Here is a 17690-nt window from a genome sequence, read left to right as displayed (position 1 = left end):
TAAAGTGCAGTAGGAGTGACAGAAAAAGTGACAGACAAATTAAAGAGCTACCTCTGTTTTAGCAATTTTTTTGTGACAGCATTTTAAAAGTTTGCTGGGCAATTACTCTAAAATGACAGTGTACTGCTGAGCAGGTAGTACGCTGAGTACATAAAAGAACTTGTCAATAGCTTTCAAACTCACAGGAGCTTTAGTATACATCATTACATAATTAAAATATTAATTTATATCAGCTTTTACAGATGTAAAATTGTTGCTGCACCTATTTTGCTAATTAACTCTGACATTTATGCTTTTGCATAAATGTTAAATACTTCAGAGATAGCTCATTTCTACATGCTAGTTACTAGCCTGTATCAATCTGCTTGTAATATCAGAACCAAAAGACTAAGTACCCAAATATGGCCAACATTTGGGTCAGTGATGACCTTTTGCATATAATTTTTCTTCCTCAGTTTTTTCAGCTATCGAAGTCCAGCCTTTGGGGGGCTGTAAAAATTTTTTTTTCCATGCAGCATTTTAAAGGCATGTTCATTTTATTGTAGCAGAAATTATGTGACATATGAGTTGAGCTTTTTTTCAAAAGAAAATGGTTTGCCTACAAAGCAGATACAAATATGGTCATGTAACAGAAAATAAGTAATACTACTGAAGAAATATTTTGCATCCGCTTTATATTACATACCTTCTGTGTGCTTTTTTGATACATATTTGCTCAATACTAATAATGGACCATTTTAGCAGTTTAAAGATTCTCTGCATATTTCAGTAGAAATTGAATAAGTTTTCTTTTCCTCACACATATCAGAGGTTTTCCAATCACTTTAAAGAAGTACTCTCCTAATCTTCCCAGACAAAGTGACTAGTTACATTTTTCATCACATTACTCTGGCTTATGAGGTGTTAGAATAAGATGATACAAATTTAGTTTATATCAGAATTATTAAAGTGATTCTAATGCCTTTAGCAAAAAATATTAATCCTGGACAAACTCTGCTCATGGACAGTCAAAGCAAATAAATAGGGCTTTTCACTTCCATCATACAAGTTTAAATCTATTCTACTTTAGTATTGTCCAGAAATTAACAGGTGTAAGCTGGCCTAAGTTCCCTGAAGGAAACCAGTACTAAAACAGATGGAGATATACAGTACTGCAGTATTTTGTTATATACTGAAAGGACTTATGAGCCACCCAGGCCTCTCTTCTATCTCACCAATGCTTTTAATGTTAGGGTGTAAATGTGGGGGAAAAGGTAAATGCTAACCAAGAGGATTTCCTATCAGCCACGTCAAATATCTCCCGTTGTATTCTTTCCCCAGTCCTTCATACAGATTTGTACTTGGGGTCATCTCATGGCACACTTTGCATCCTGCTGCTACAGAATAGAGCCAGTGTGACAGCCTAGTACCAGTGACATGAATTTTCAGAAATTCTTAAACATTTCTAGTTTTAAAAAGCAATGCATTGGAATAGTACTGATAGAGTTAAAGCCAGTTCAATGTTTTCTGAAATTAAAGTGCTTTTTTTAAGCAACACAATACAAACCATCACTGTTATTAAAGATAGGCTGTAGCTGGTGCTTCCCAATAGTACTTGCTCAAACCCACACTCAGATAATTTTCTTCATTCATACAGAAAACGTGTGGGGAAGATGTTTCCAGTGAAATCATAGCCAGTCGTGTAGGTGAAGGGTATTCTGGAACTCTGCTGCGTTGGCTGCAATGTGTCTAAAGTCCTGTAGCTATCAATCTCAACCCCTGCCCTCTACCTGGTTAAAGACATTGCACTGCTGAAGAGTAGTTCACAAACTTTCATGTACTATTCACAAAATGTATGAAATTTTGCACCTTAAGATTCTCTTTCACCTCAAAACCCAGTTCTGTTCAAATACTGCAGTATCTAGATTCATGCCAGCAAGTGCAGCACTACCACAAAATAATACAAGTCCAGCTCTCCATTAGATCCTGCAAACCAATATGCAGGAGGTATTGTGTTAAAACAGTAACCTTAATCCTAAAATACTTCTTAAAAGCTGCCTTCCAAATTCTGGAAGTTTGAGCCACATAAGGTTATTAGGTTATCAAGTTTTGACCAGCAGTTATATGCACAGTTCAAACACACTTCTAAACATCTGGTCAATAGCTGTACCCCATTCAAGTATTGAAAGTCATCCTCATTGATCTTGTAAGAAAATAACCAAAAATCACAATACAGCAAAGAAATACCATGTTATACAGTACTTTTAAAAATTATTAAATTGTTATAGAATAATTCCCAGTGTTTCATATCATATAAAATGTGTATTTTGAAGATTTGTGCCATCTCTCCAATCACACTCACAGGAAGCAAAATAATGCAAAAGCAACAGTACAAAATGTAGTTAATATTGACATTAAACTATGTATCAGCTACTCCAGGTGTTATGAAGTAAACTTAAATCTACATCACTAAGGAAATTCAGCAGTAAGAAAACAGTTTTCCTCTGAGAAATGTGGCAAAACTTGCAATACACATTTCTCTCACTGAATTAACTTCTCCCTAGTTACAACAGTCCAACTGGAGTGTCAAAAATGGCTTTAGTAACACAAGAGTTCAAACTGCATTCAGGCAGAACTCCCATCAAAATAAATGGGAATCTTTCCTACAGCTCTGTTTCTGAAAATGCATACTCATGTGGCTATTGAAGGCCACAGGCCTGCATGTTTAAAATTAACTCCACATCAATGTATGGGCTCAAAGCCTAAAGAAGAAGTATAGAACTGAACCTTACAGGAACAATGGCTCAGAGATTCCAAAAGGAATTGCTTAAAAAACTTATATTAAGAGTGCAATGCTTAATGCTTCTAGTCTCCTTTGAAAAATCTCTTCATTTACCTCAGCTATTTCCTGAGTAGCTCAAGCCTTCTGTGTGCCAGGAAAAAAGAGAAGAGATATCCTCACTGCCTTAACTATTCATGCACTAGGATTCATGCACTATATGAATAGTTTTGATCCAGATCAAGTTCTACACTTTATCAAATAGCATAAATATCTAAATATGATAATGCTAGACCTGTATTCATTAGTGCTTTAGTCAATGGGGACATATTTGTAACAGTAAGACACTGTCACTTCCGAGGGAAAAGATCATTTTGTGACAGGTAAATTATTGCTATATCTCATTAGGAATGCTACGTTCCTGTGCTAAGATATATCAATTGCAAAGGGGTAATCATCATAATAGCATCAAGATGTTGCTATATATAATCTAGAAATCAGAAGAATGTGTTCCCCTTGGGCCTGCACTGAAATTTCAGTGCAATTATCAATACTTTACAATCAATTTCTGCTAACTTTTCTCCCATAAATCAACAGTGCATACCAATACCAAACAACCAAAGCATTCCTTTAGATGGGCAGCTCTTCAAGATCCCAAGCTTTAAAATGACAACTATTTCTCTAGTTCAGAATCAGCTGTATCAGTGTCATCTCATTCAGCAAGGAAGTCTTAGAGACCTCTGCCTGATGCTAGGGAGCACTAATAGTGTCATCTGACCTGAAGTGATCCTGGGCATCCCCTGAGAGACTGGTTGCTCTTACATGCAGTTCTCTGTCCATAGGTTCTACTGTACCAATCTGGTGGGATTGGCTGTATCCATACGGACAAAAATAGAAACTTGAGACCTCAGATTTAGATCAGAAATACTGACAATGTTTCCTCCTGTTACACAGCTAAAATAAGCCACAAGAAATATAAATATTTCTAGTATCAGGCATTTCAAATTGAACTAAAATTTCCTGCAAAAAGGAAGTCAGTCCTTTCCCCTTGATTTACTGCATTGACAAAGTAACCCCTCCTGATTTACATTTGAGCATGTGAATCAAAAATTGCTATTAGATATGTCAAAATATTACCTCATAAATTTTTAGAATCAGAGATTACACCATAAGTATTTTTAATGAAACCTAAAAACAGAAAAGTGAATTTAAGTCTTTAATTTATTAAGAGCTAAACTTTCAAGGCTGAGGGACATACATCACTTCTAGGGGATTCCTAACAAATCTAGATTTTTCACCATGATAGGAAAATGTGACCAGAGTAATAATACATGGTGTTATATACTGCTACACAACTTAGAAAAATTACATCTGCTACTGGATAGATGTGGAAAGAGTCTGCATTAGCAAGCTTCCTGCTGGGTCTCAAACATACATCAGTAATGGTTTGTTTTCGGCACAAGAAAAATTGCCATTGTCATATTCCAAAGTAAGCGTAAATTGTTTTATTATAAACTCCCTGTTGGTCCCTGTTTAACTGAGAAATCATTCAATCTAAATTTATCTTTTCTCTGTGGCAAGGCCATGTGCTGGTATCACCAAATTTTGCCTCAATAAGACAGTATTTCTGTAAAAGACAGACTGCACTCTTGATCTTAAGCAACCTACCATACATTAACTCTTAGTTTGCCCTCATTTCCTTTGATTTATAATCCAAGGCACTCAGTTGCATGAAGACCTCGTTGTTGATTCACAAGGCAATCAGTCTCTACAAACTTCTATCATGCTTGACAATTCAACATTTATGCATATGAAAATATACATTTCAGAAACACTGAAAATTAATGAAAACTGTCCCCTATTTATATGAATTCCTGTAGCCTCAATAGAAAGAAATCCTAGTCCAGATTAGTAATGATAGATATACCTATTCCAGCTATCCTCCATGCACTTCGTTTTCATTTGATTTGCAAGAGAACTGACCTGCTTAAATAATGCCACTTAAATGTACACAAAACCAATATGTAGCCTTTTTTATTTTCCTTTTTCTACATTTTTTGCTCTTCCATCTTATCTTTAGCATCTGATGGCAACAGGGTAAGTGCCAAAGACTCAAAAAGAACAGCAAAGCAAGCACTCAGACATCATACAGGCTCCAATTAGCATGAGAAGGTGTTATTGTTGTGTCCAAGCTCCAGCAAGGAAGGCTTTGTTGACGATGTAATTTTTCACACGTTGTGCCATGAAATGTCAACCTGAAGCAAAATCAAATCCACCACTCCTAATGTCACAAACAGCTCCATTATACCATCAAGAGCACAGCTGAGGAAATAGAATGAAGCTAGGTCCCCAGTAAATACTTATCTGCTAAAGATTAAAAGTGTTATATGCATTGGAAATATTATAAGTTTGATTTTTATATGTACACATCTGCCCACATTCAAAAAGGGATAGACTTGTTTAAAACAAAACATTTCCTTTAAATTTTTTAAATTGGCAATTACAAATAAGCAAAGCATCCTTCCTACCCACTAATTTAACCTCTGGGGAATAGCAATATATTTTGCATCTTACCACTCTTCACTGAAAACCTGGAGCACTTTCTATACTTTCTTTAAGAAAGGAGGTTGAAAAACGTGATGTTACTAGAAACTGTGGGGATCCACTGTTTTCTGTCTCCAGCTTCTCCATGTTCTCACTGGCCAAAGTAGCAGCCAGCTCAGTGTGACTTGCACAGGCAAGGCAAGCCAAGCCAAGTCAGGTGGTATGTGCTGTCTCAGAAGAAAGAAGAAGACAGGATTGCTTCTCTAATTATGCTAATGAAGGGCATCCTTAAAGCATGTAATTCATTCCTCTTTTATAGGGCTTTCCAGAAGAGGATATTTACTGAAGGGCATAGCATGTACTATTTTAAAAATAAACTATTATTTACTGAACAGAAAAAACCCAGTCCTTTCAAATATCGTTTTATAATGGGATTTTTCCAGTTCTTCTTCTGCACCAGGCTTGGGTTTTTGTTTGGTTTTTTTGGGTTTGTTTGGGTTGGGTTTTTTTGGGGTTTTATTTTTTTTTTTAATATCTGGTGAAAGTAGAAGCCACAAGTGGTGAAAAATGATAGTTTACTTCAGGTGACTGGGAGATCTTCCAAATTAAGAAGGGAGTATGTCAATGATATTTCTGCAGTATGCAGAAATTTAAGCATTTATCTGGATAGTGGGTGCTAGCCTATGGCTTTGATGCAGCTTAAACTGAGTAGGGGTTATTTCCTGTGCAAGGAAAGACAACCTGAGTTCGCCTCTGCCCCTCCTGCCTCGTTGCTGTGTTTCCATTCAAAAGCACAGGATGGAGAAGCTGGAGAGTTCCTGGAGCACACTGCTGCTCCCCACTGCCGGCTGGTAGGTCCCAGCCAGCCCAGCTGGGGCTAATTTAAGAAGTCACAGGTGCAGCAATAATCTACCAGCAGGAACTAAGTTGTTGTTGTTACACTTTTGGGTATAGAACTGCACCTACAGACTGAGAACTGTCTTGGGTATGAACTTACATGAGGCCTGCTAAGACCGTAAATCTTCAGCAGGGACCTCAGAAATTGGAGAGGAAGAGAAAATTTAGCTCTTCCCTGAGTTTTGGAATATGTGATTCACTTTGTTATTCTGGAGATCCCCTAGTCTACAATGAGATAAAAATTAAGAATATTTGTAAGGAAAATGAGTGACTTAGCTGCTACCGGCTTTCTGTCCTGTTGAAAAAAGCAGTTTGTGAAATATCATTAGATAGTTTCTTGTAGCAGCATGATATCTCTTTATTAAAACCCATTGATGTAACTAGGAAGCAAAACTATTGCTAGAGAAAAGCACATATCATCCCAGTTATTATCTTCACATGGGTATGTTTCAGAAAGACTTACATTGGGCCAATGAATAATTTGTGGGTTTTCTTTTAAAAAAATTACTGTCTCATGATATTCAAGTATAAATTTAACCTTTCTTTGGACAAACACCTAACAATGAAAAAAGAGATTATTAATTTGAATATAACAGCCTTAGAAAAAAAAAAGATTTTTTATTAGTCAAAGTCAAGAGCAATAACTGTGCATACAAGAAACACATCCAAAATGTGGTATGCTTAGTGGTAGAATCTCACCTATCCCAGAGCTACCAAAACCCAAAAATGTCTTAATGAAGTATGAGTGTATAATTCTGACAAAAAAATGAAGAAAGTGTTCACCTTGTGAATAAAGAAGCACAGAGACCCCATTAAAGAACATACTAGAGCTGGAGAATGAAAACTAGGAAACCACTGTAGGTAAAACAGGAAATAAAAAGCAGCCACATACATTGGATTTCTGAAGACTTTTGAAAAGGCAGTAGTTGAGAAAAACAAAGTAGAAGAAATCAAAGCAAAGTTTATTTTTTGACATTTCCCTTCCAAGACCAAAAAATACAGATAGGTGAAAAAAGCATTATCTGAGGATGATGTGAACACACTAATTGGCAGCCTGGAGAGTGAGTACTGAAGGGACTTACAAGGTGAAGAACATTCCAAGTGCTGGGAGAAATTACTTGCACATTAATCATTCACCATCTGGGAAAGAATTAGAATGCCTACCCACTCCTCAATGACCACAATTTCTGGGGTTTATTGTGGTTGGAATATTATTTAAATCAAAAATATGAACAAGTTAAAAATATTTTGTTTCACAACACATTTCATTGCTATCAGTTTTCTACTAACAAGAAGTGCTAAACAGAAGTCCCTTCATACCTGACTTGCTTGTTCTATTTCAAAATTCAGCTAGTCAATCAATTTATTTCTATCTGTACACTTTAAGAAACATGTTTGGAATGAAAAAATACCCTTTTTAAGGCTCCCTTTCTCCCATCTCCAATTTTGTTCATTCTAGCTGTTTGTTAGAGCACAGCTGTAGTGCACTACAAGCACAGGGGGATGGGGGGGAAGGGAGGGCTTTGGAAGGGCATCTGGTTCAAGGTTAAGATGAGATAAAGCCATAACTTGCTTTAGACTTATCTATGTCTCATCTCAGCTGTGTGATATGACCCTCTCTTCTTGCTGAGCTGCACTATCTCTCATGCTGATACTGTGTATCAGCTGACAGACATCCTGAGCTTTATTCTTGCCACTGTGATTTCAAAAGATGGCTACAATGAAGTATGGAAAAGTATTTAGCAGACTGAAGGAAATTGGGAAATAAGTTTTATAGTAATGTGTTTCACAATCATTAGTCAGCTAAATCTGCATCTTGTAATAAAATATTTACAATTATTGTCAGTGAAATTAAGGTTCCATTAATTTCCAGTTCATTCTTAACTGTGCCTTGCTATTTTCATGTTAATTCAGACTATTTTAAATATACTCAGCTCTTTGATGTGCCCAATGGAACATTTTCAAAAGTAACTAATTTCAGAAACAACAGGATGATAAGTTAAGTTAGGAATAATCTGCAGCAGAAAACTACTTTAGGGTGTTTATTTTACGGAGCCAAACACTGTCTTAAGCACAGGAAATGGCTATAAAATGCAGAGCAGGTTTTGAGAAGATTTCAGCTGAATTCTGGAAGTACTGGGCAGTAATATTACCCAAGCCAGCAAATATCAAGAGGCTTTCAAAGGTTTCGGCTTTGGCCCACTTCAGTGCAAAAGCCATGATGTTGATTCTAGAATATTTTTGTCTTCCTGCATTACAGAAGCAACTAACAGTTCTCTACCATTAAAGACTGGTCAGAGCTTTAAGCTTCAGCTGCAGTGAGTCCAGAGATGCTTACATCTGGTTTTATGCTTCAGTGACCACTGAGTCTCAGTAAAGTAAGTTAATAGCTTGGATTTTGATCCTGTTTTGCTCTTGTGCCATAAAATTAAAAGAAAGAGTTGTCTTCTGTCTTCCACCAACCATTCTAAAATGTCTTCTTAAAAGAACATGTGTTTATTTATGAGAACAGCTTCAAATAATTTAAATTTTGTGTTCAGAACAAAGGACACTGCATTTACAAGTAAATTCCACTTACTTGTTTCTGCAGCATCCATACCTGACACACTTCATCAGAGATTCTGGTTTATAAATCTTAAATTTGAGTAGATAACCGTGGGCCCAGAAATACCATAACTGTAAAATATTTGCTTCTGGTTTGTTTTATTCAATTTCTATTATTAAGCCTTATTAAAGAACAACTGGACATTCATTACATATGCTATGCAATATGCAAAATGTATAGGCTTGGTTACTCCACTATGTTTTTGATAGCAAAAATAAAATTTCCTAAAACAAGACTGAAAATCATTTATGGACTACCCCTGCTCTGTTTTCCATTCAGCATCTAAATATTCAAGGCAAAACAAAGCTTAACTCCACATGTTATGAAAACTACCATTTAAAATTTATTTATGTTTAAAATTACCTACAAAACTTTTCTTCTAAACCTCAGCTGAGGTATCAGTTTTTTAAATATATTCATCACATTTACCAGAATCCTATCATCTCTCCTCTTCCTATTTAATTAAGAATTACTTTTGCCTGCCACAGGAGAATCAGAAGAGCTTTCTTTTGAGTTATTCAGAGAGTGGTAAAATAACACATGCAGATACAGCAGCTGACAACATAAGCAGGGTCAGTATTAGGACAAACTGGCCAAAAAGAGCAGCTTTTGGCATAATTTTAATCAGTCCTTGGGTACATGAAATGTCATGGAGTTTCATATGAAATTAAATTATCCCTTTCTCTTAGCTTATTTTTGTTCCAACTAATCCTCTAACTCTTTATTAAACATTATCTTTACCATCTGCTCTGGGTGAATGTTCAACACCTTGCAGAAGAACTCTGGGCTGATTGGTTTTTATGAGCAACATGATCTGAGTTTTATGCACATACTTAGGATTATGTCAAGGACAAAGAGGATGAATAATCCATTAACTATAATAAGCAGGAACCCATATCAGTGAAGCTCAAACATGTGTTATGTTTCAAAAGGAAAAGATGAATTAGAGATATGTGGATCATAAAATACACATAACCCAAGACCCTCTCTACACCAGAACGTAATTTCCATACATACATACTCCACTAAACAGCATTCCTGAAAGTGATGTTTCATTCTTGACCAATCAGACTTTATAGTGCTGAAATGGAATTTCCAGGCCTACAACGTGCAAAGAAATAGCTCTGCTGAACTGGGCATTTCCTCTAAAGTGGAACAGATGGTAGCAAAATATCTGCCCCGTGCACAGGTCTTTCAACCACATCTATATGGTCAATAATAGAACTTCACTCTATTTTCATACTTTCAGTAAGCCGCTAAAATAAATCATCAAGGAAGTGCTGCTGTTTAAAGTCACAATTTAAAAATTTACACTTAAAAAGTAATTGTCAAAAGTTAGTCAAATGTTGCTATCAAATAGATCCAGTTATTGCTTCCACTCTTTGATTACCACAAACACTAAAAATAACATTACCAGTATTAATTATGATATTGAGGGTAATGTGTATCAGCCCACCAAGACTGCATTTGCCACAAAACACATAACTGTAAGAGTTTGGTTCCTTGCTTGCAATAGTTCATGTAATTACTCACCTTTTTCACCTTTCTACATCTTCTGCAATAATTTGTCTTCCTCTGGCTAACCTTTCAGACCAAAGTATTTACCTTTTCTTCCACTATAAAGGTTTATGGTCCCAAAATGAACAACTGTTACAATAGTATTTGATAACAGTATATTATCAACAGAAAATATCTGGACAGTAAGTCTTCACTCATTTCCATTGATGCAGAAGGTTTGCACCATATATCCTTGCAGTATGCTCTAAGGCCTAATGACTGACTACTCTTCTACACAATTTCAGTAACTTGTTGAGAATTACTTAACTCACAGTGAGCAGTGTTCTTCACTGCTGTATCATTCCATACATGAAGGGAAGGCTCAAGGTTCTCCACTGATATAAGGGTTATGAATTCTGTTGATTTCAATAGAACTGTGTTGATTTGAATCAATGGTGTGATCTATACACTTCTACAATCAGCGAAACAGTAAGGACTCTGAGAGAAATAGTCATTACTAGCTACTGGCTATGCTGCTAAAGACTATGAGAATTGTCCAGCTGAGAGCTTTGGCAACAGAAGGCTGTGTTAATCCCAAAATTCAAACTTCAGTATTGCATGTGCTTTGGCTCACCAGGGACCTTGACTTCTTTACCTGTTCCTGTAGTACACACTAGGGACAAAACAGGCTTAGAAGCAAATCACAGAAACCATGCTCCATGAACCATGCTCCAGACCACTGCCCTCATGGCTCACTGGATTAAAGGGAGATCAGATTAGACCCAAGATCATTTACTGTATGGAGACCTGGTCAAGTTGCTTACCCTAATCTAAATCTCAAGTGTGCTAAGCAACAGATGAAAAGCTACACAATAATTGCCTAGCTCAGGTGCTTGGTAAACAAACTTTCCTATACTTCCAGACTAGTGACCAGTTTAGAAACAAAACCTAGTAATAAATAAAAAGTAGTACAGCTGAAAGAGACCAAAATAGCATTACACTAAGTCACAAACAATAACCCAGTATCTTCCTCTCCAATTCCTCCAGGCATGGGCAGCATTCAGTGATAGTCACAGGTGGGCAAGGAAGGATCCAGTGTGTTTATGTCACAGAATTTCCCATGTAAATAATTAGCTGCTTAACACACACCCAAGAGTTCTTCCTAGACTAACAAGTCTTTGTGAATCTCTCAGTTCAGAATATAAACTTCATTACTAAATGAAAGAATAAACATACATGATATTCAGAGTAAATCTCATCTAAGATAGGATTTTATTATTCTTAAATAGACAGAAAAATGGGTACACTCAAGTGTAGTCAGAGGTCTGGGCCACTCAGCAGAAGACATCCCTATCAGCTCCCATCCAAAACATGGAATTTCAGAGACTCTTCAAAAGTACAGAAGGGAGTTACATTTTTACTGTTAATGCTTCCATTAAACTTCTTTTTATGAAAGTAAAGTTACTTTCCAGTGCAAATTTTGAACCCAATGGGAATTTTAAAACAAAAGATAAATGTAGTGTTCATTCTTATCTAGAAAGTCTCTCCCCTCCCTAAATCTTATTACATACATACATGCATGATTTAGATGAGGTAGGACAGTGAGACATGAAGAAGAATCTTCTCTAAAATAACACCTTTGAAATTGTAAAAAGAGGAAAGCAAAAGAGTTATGTAAAGTGTTAAAGGGTAATAAAGATTTTATATCTATCTTAACTGTTAGCATGAGTAATACACAAAATGGATTTGTTTTAGGTTACCAGCTTTTATCCAGATTATCCAGACTATCAGCATCTGGTTTAAGTCCCCAGTGTAACCATCTGTAGTAATGTCACATGAAGGATTAGCCTTATCTGACATTTGTAATGAATATATGGATGGAAGAAGAGGAAGGATTGTGACATAGAGTACAATTGTTAAACCTTAAAATCAGGTGAAACCACATCTCTATTCGCTGATTCTAACTATGGGGTTTTTTACTTTTCAAATGTTAGCATATGTATTGAAAGACAGCACATCCTCATTGATTTTTTAAAGAAAAGCAGGCAAACTGAGAAAAAAAATTATATTTGACCTTTTAAACATAATTAGAACATTAAATAAAAATAAAGCCTACTTCACCATGTTCAGCTATGACAGATGGGTATGATCACAAAAACATCAAAGGTAGGCTTATCCTAATCCTGTAAAGTGGTAAGTGCCTTCTGAAAGGTCCTGAGTGCCTTCTAATCCTACTGAGGATAGGCTGCAAGTGCAATGAGAGGTAATGGGAGCAAGTAGCAAAGGTAATAGTGAGCTTTCCTGGCCACATACAGGAACAGACTGTATTAAAAAGATCTGATATGTTAGGAAATCACCTAATTTATCTAAACACAGAAATCACAAAGTAGGAGGATGTGTGTTTATTTTCTGCTCTCTGTAAGTTAGTCCCACATCATGCAGCCCGAATTCAGAAAACCTGGCTTCTCTTCCAGGCTTTGTTATTTGCATAAAATTGCACAGTGTCCCAGGTCAATATATTTAACCCTTAGCATCAGTGTCTTCTTTCCATAAATGGTGAAACTGAAGTGACCTCTTCTCAAGAGATCATGAAGTTGGGCAAAATTGACAACATATAAGAATCTATGACCATGATTAGTTTTGCTGCATGAGAATGTATGATGAAAAAGCTGGAGTTTAAAGCAGAAAGAAAAACTCAAATCCTACAAAATGTTTTGATTTGAGGATTTCCCCTTTGGGTGCAATCAAATATTTAGGATAGGGAAAAGGAGAATAAAGGATTCTATCAAATTAAAGCAGGTACCACTACCTTTGGAAGAACAGCTGAATTGGAATGACTGCTGATCAGGTTAAGTTCAACAGGAGTATTTTTATTTAAAAATGGCCAGGTGAAAGGTCTCAGTGAAGATGGGCTCTGTGTTTCGAGACTGGGTGATATGAGAACACAGTCCTGCAATGGAGTGTAGCAGCTAAACAAACAAGGTGTATTGTGACAATGCCAACCACTCCTGCCCAGTTTAAAACAAGCTTGCTAAGTCACACTGCAAATGTACCTTGTGCAGTCACAGATGTTATCTAGTGCAGCCTGAGAACTCAGCCTCAGCCAGTTTTATCTCATCACAGTGAAACTCTAGAATGTTCCCATTGGTCATACAAGACATGGATATCTTATTTGCTTTAGTGAAACAGACACAATTAATAGCTGATATTTAAAAAAGGCTTCTTCATATGTGTATTATTATTAATGTCACATGTCCATGAAGCTCAAGCTTGGAGTTTTTTTCAAGTATCCAGATACCTGTTACCAGGCAGAGGTCAAATGCCTACATTTTATAAATTTGCATGAGACATTTTTATAGCACATGCTGTATTGGCACCATTGCCCAATACTGCATGCAATTACTTTGTTGTTGCTGTTGTTGCTGAGGGCCAAGCTCTAACAAATTAAATTTAGAGAAGGGAAATAGGCTTATATGCAAATGGAATTAAATGCTGACACAAGGATAAAACAGTCCTGGATTTAGGCAGGGCTCTCCCCCCGACTTTTTAACCAATCATTAGATTTAAATTGAACAGACAGATTCATCTTTGATTTAACTCCACTGTAATCAATGGAACTGCAGCAGGGATGAACCCAAAGCAATATGTTTTTGACAGGTTTTATGCAGTGGCTATCCAGAATGAAGTAGATGAAACAGATTTTTTTTTTCTTTTTTGCTTATAATTGATGAAATTATTTCACCATCCCCAAATCCCTACATCAAGGAAATTAGTTGGTGCATAAAAATGGATAAAGTAGGCTGTTGCATGCCAAATACCAACTGCTGACCACAGGCTCTGTACCCAAATACACAAAGCCAAAATATTTATCTGACTTACCTGTGATCCAGCTCAAGCTCCTTAATGGTGTCAGTACAGTTGGATAATTGCATGGCTTCTCCTCAATGTCACTTGAGCTGCATAAAAAGGATGAGTACATTTACTATCTCTGTAATATTAGTATCATATATAAATAGTGGCTGAACTTAGCAAATTATGGAATGACAGTTATCTGATCATTGCTTTGAATAATGATCATTGCATGGAATAATGACAGTTATCTGATCATTGCATTATACAAAATATGCATTTCAGTAAACTTTTAGAACCCTTGGTTGCATTTTGTGCCCTTGTTACATTGCTTCCTCCCTTCTCTGTCTCCATTGGCACATCTTGTGTTTATCAAAATACTTAATAAATTAATGTAGGACCAAAGGACTGTGACAACAGGCACTGTATATGTGGCTGATGACAACTAGGGACTATTGCTCATACCAATCTGACAGACTCTGGTTTTTTTAGCACCTTTTTTTTCATCAACTCCTCTTCATTCTTCTCTCCCTTCCTAGTTTTCCATTGTTTCTTTTCAGCTGACAGCTCATTGCTTATTTATTTATTCATGGTCTCATTTTTTTGTTTTAAGGATTCTTTATTCAATGGTAAGTTCAGAGGTACAACAGTTTGTTATTCCACACTGCCACAGCTCTGTACTAAAGCCACCAAATGATACAGAGAACTTCTGTATGGGTGTGTAGCTTTACCCTTCTTGTGTCACAGTTTCCACTCTTACATTGCTTTTTCCCACAAAAGGTTTTAGCTTCTTTTTCACTGTATATGCTCATGTAAAGCTAATTTTGGTAACTGCCAATGGTTAACCAACTATACATGAAGCATAACAGACCTCCTGCTGGCTCCTATGGCATGATCACCACCAGCCAGAGTTTGCAGATTATCTTCTTGAAATATTAGAGTAGGACAGTGCTTTTTACTTAGTGACCACAATAGTCAAAAAGTAAGTCCATGCATCAAACAGTCATTAACCTCTGCAGTAGAGATATCCACAGCTGTTGGAGGATATAGGGATTGGGACTTGGGACTATAGGTATTCTAGGCAAAGACAGCAAAGCAGACCAATTTCAAAAAGCAAAAATATTTCCAATACCAATTTATTGGTATTATCACCACATTATTACCAATTTATTTCCAAAATACCAATTTCAAAGCAAACTCAATTCAGATCTAACAGCCCTAGAGAAACATGTATTTCCTTTGTATATCTTGTCTTACCTACATAAAAACAAGAGGTAGGAATCTAACAAGGCCTAGCATTGAACTTACATTGAGGGGATTACTGATCTTTGTTTACATTTGCTGCTCTGTAGCAAATCATTAGGGACATAGCAAAACAGTGCTTATCAGTACTATTATACTAAATGGAGGTGCTTGAATCAGGTCTAAAGCACATACAAACTGCTCTTCCTTTCCTCAAATATATGTATTTCCTCCCAAAGCACAAAGCAGGTATTTGTTAAAACCGCATTTTGCTCACTAGAGATTTTTGAAAGTATAATCAGAATTACTTTGGCAACATGCAGTCCTGTGAAAATATGTACAACAGAGAGAATTATGGTGGCACCATGTATTTTAATGCAAAACTAGTTTAAAAAAAAAAAAGTTATGAAGATATAAGTCAATAAAAAGTGTGGAAAGCAACTGCTTTTATAATACACATCCAGCTTTAAAGAGAAGGGAAAGATACTATCTTTACAAGTATGCCACTGTATAACTTATAGGAAAATTAAGATTTTTCATTTCAGCTACTAATAGTTTCCAGAACATAAAGCATAAAATCTGAGTACTCCCTTTTTTCAAGCAGTAAAGGTCTCAAGTTTTTACCCTATTCATATTTGTTATCACGTTCCAATCATTTGTATTTCATTGATTTCAAAACAGAGAAAACGGTCCATCAAAATAATGCTTTTTATAGATGTTACAAACTGTATTACAATTCTTCTACATTTTTCACCATGGAAGCTACAGTAATTTTCAAGTAATAAAACTTCATGCTTACTTTCTGGAGTTCTAATTCTAAACATTTCATTCTGTTCAGTTATCTGGTGGTACCACACTCAAAAGCATTCATTCTTCTCAAGTGAAAAAAGCAGAGTTAGAGATGGTAACTGATATTTGCATGAATTCAGGAATCTAAGCAAAACTAAGATATTGGATGGTTGTTCATTAAGAAGTCAAGTCAGCATTCAACCATCCATTAAAATATTTCTAATATTAGTAAGAAAGTCTTCAACTCAAACTTATAAGCCTTATTTCTTTCCCTAGTCTTTCAACAGATGAAATTTAAAAGGCATCTTAAGGAAAGACACATGCATCAAATCCAGTATGTGGGAAAAAACTTGCTGGATTACTATCAAACTCATGGAGTAACATTAACTGCTTGCCTTCAAACTTCAAAGTGGTCCGTTAATTTTTAGCTCTTTCTTCTACTCCAGCTTTGAATTTCTTCTTTTTGCCTGCCAAAATACCTGAATTGATCTGTGGTTGCAAGAATATGATTCTCCGTGTGTTTCTTGTGTCTGCAAAGAATCAGTTTCAAAACCAGTTAGAGAACTCGATCTGAAGGGAGGCTATCCATAAAATCAGTTAATCAATTCATGAATACACTGTAGAGTTTTATGCTGAAATAATTAGAAACTTATTTAGTACTCTTTAAAAGTCCTGCGGGCGCCCGGCTGATGCGCGGGGAGGGCTCTCTTTGCCCTGGAGCCCCCGCCGGGCTGCGAACGCCAGGGCGGCCGCCCCTGCGCCGCCCCGCCAGCGCCGCTCAGCCACAGATGGGAACGGCCGGCTAAAGCTCAGCTGGGAACGGCCGGCTAAAGCTCAGCTGGGAACGGCCGGCTAAAGCTCAGCTGGGGAACGGCCGGCTAAAGCTCAGCTGGGAACGGCCGGCTAAAACTCAGCTGGGAACGGCCGGCTAAAGCTCAGCTGGGAACGGCCGGCTAAAGCTCAGCTGGGGAACGGCCGGCTAAAGCTCAGCTGGGAACGGCCGGCTAAAACTCAGCTGGGAACGGCCGGCTAAAGCTCAGCTGGGAACGGCCGGCTAAAGCTCAGCTGGGAACGGCCGGCTAAAGCTCAGCTGGGAACGGCCGGCTAAAGCTCAGCTGGGGAATGGCCGGCTAAAGCTCAGCTGGGGAATGGCCGGCTAAACTGAGCTGGGGAATGGCCGGCTAAAGCTCAGCTGGGAACGGCCGGCTAAAGCTCAGCTGGGGAATGGCCGGCTAAACTGAGCTGGGGAATGGCCGGCTAAAGCTCAGCTTGAGAGCAGCCGCCTAAACCTCAGCTGGGGAAGAGCCGGCTAAAGCTCAGCTGGGGAAGAGCTGAGCCGGCTAAACCACAGCTGCCAACGGTGCACGGCTCTCGCACCGACTAAAAGGCTCTCGCATCTTCTACTAAGAACACTCCCTCTTCATTTTTTGCCAGTGCTAGAAGTGTATGAGTCTTTTATCCAAACTAAATAATGTTCCTAAAGAAAGTTTTATATTCCTTTGGGAAGAA

The 17690-nt window shown here is 37.2% G+C and overlaps 1 long non-coding RNA gene across 5 annotated transcripts in view; it reads right to left on the bottom strand.

Moving 5' to 3' along the window:
• The window catches only part of LOC134423094 (uncharacterized), a 453551-nt gene that overhangs the window by 405639 nt on the left and 30222 nt on the right, over nt 1-17690 (bottom strand). For all 5 annotated transcript variants that reach the window (XR_010028998.1, XR_010028997.1, XR_010028999.1 and 2 more), the window contains one exon: nt 14181-14257. This is a non-coding gene — a long non-coding RNA (uncharacterized LOC134423094). The remainder of the gene's footprint in view (nt 1-14180; nt 14258-17690) is intronic.

This window comes from Melospiza melodia, chromosome 11 (assembly GCF_035770615.1).
Source record: "Melospiza melodia melodia isolate bMelMel2 chromosome 11, bMelMel2.pri, whole genome shotgun sequence".
Lineage (NCBI taxonomy): Eukaryota > Metazoa > Chordata > Aves > Passeriformes > Passerellidae > Melospiza > Melospiza melodia.
This window is presented reverse-complemented; position numbering and strand designations above follow the sequence as displayed.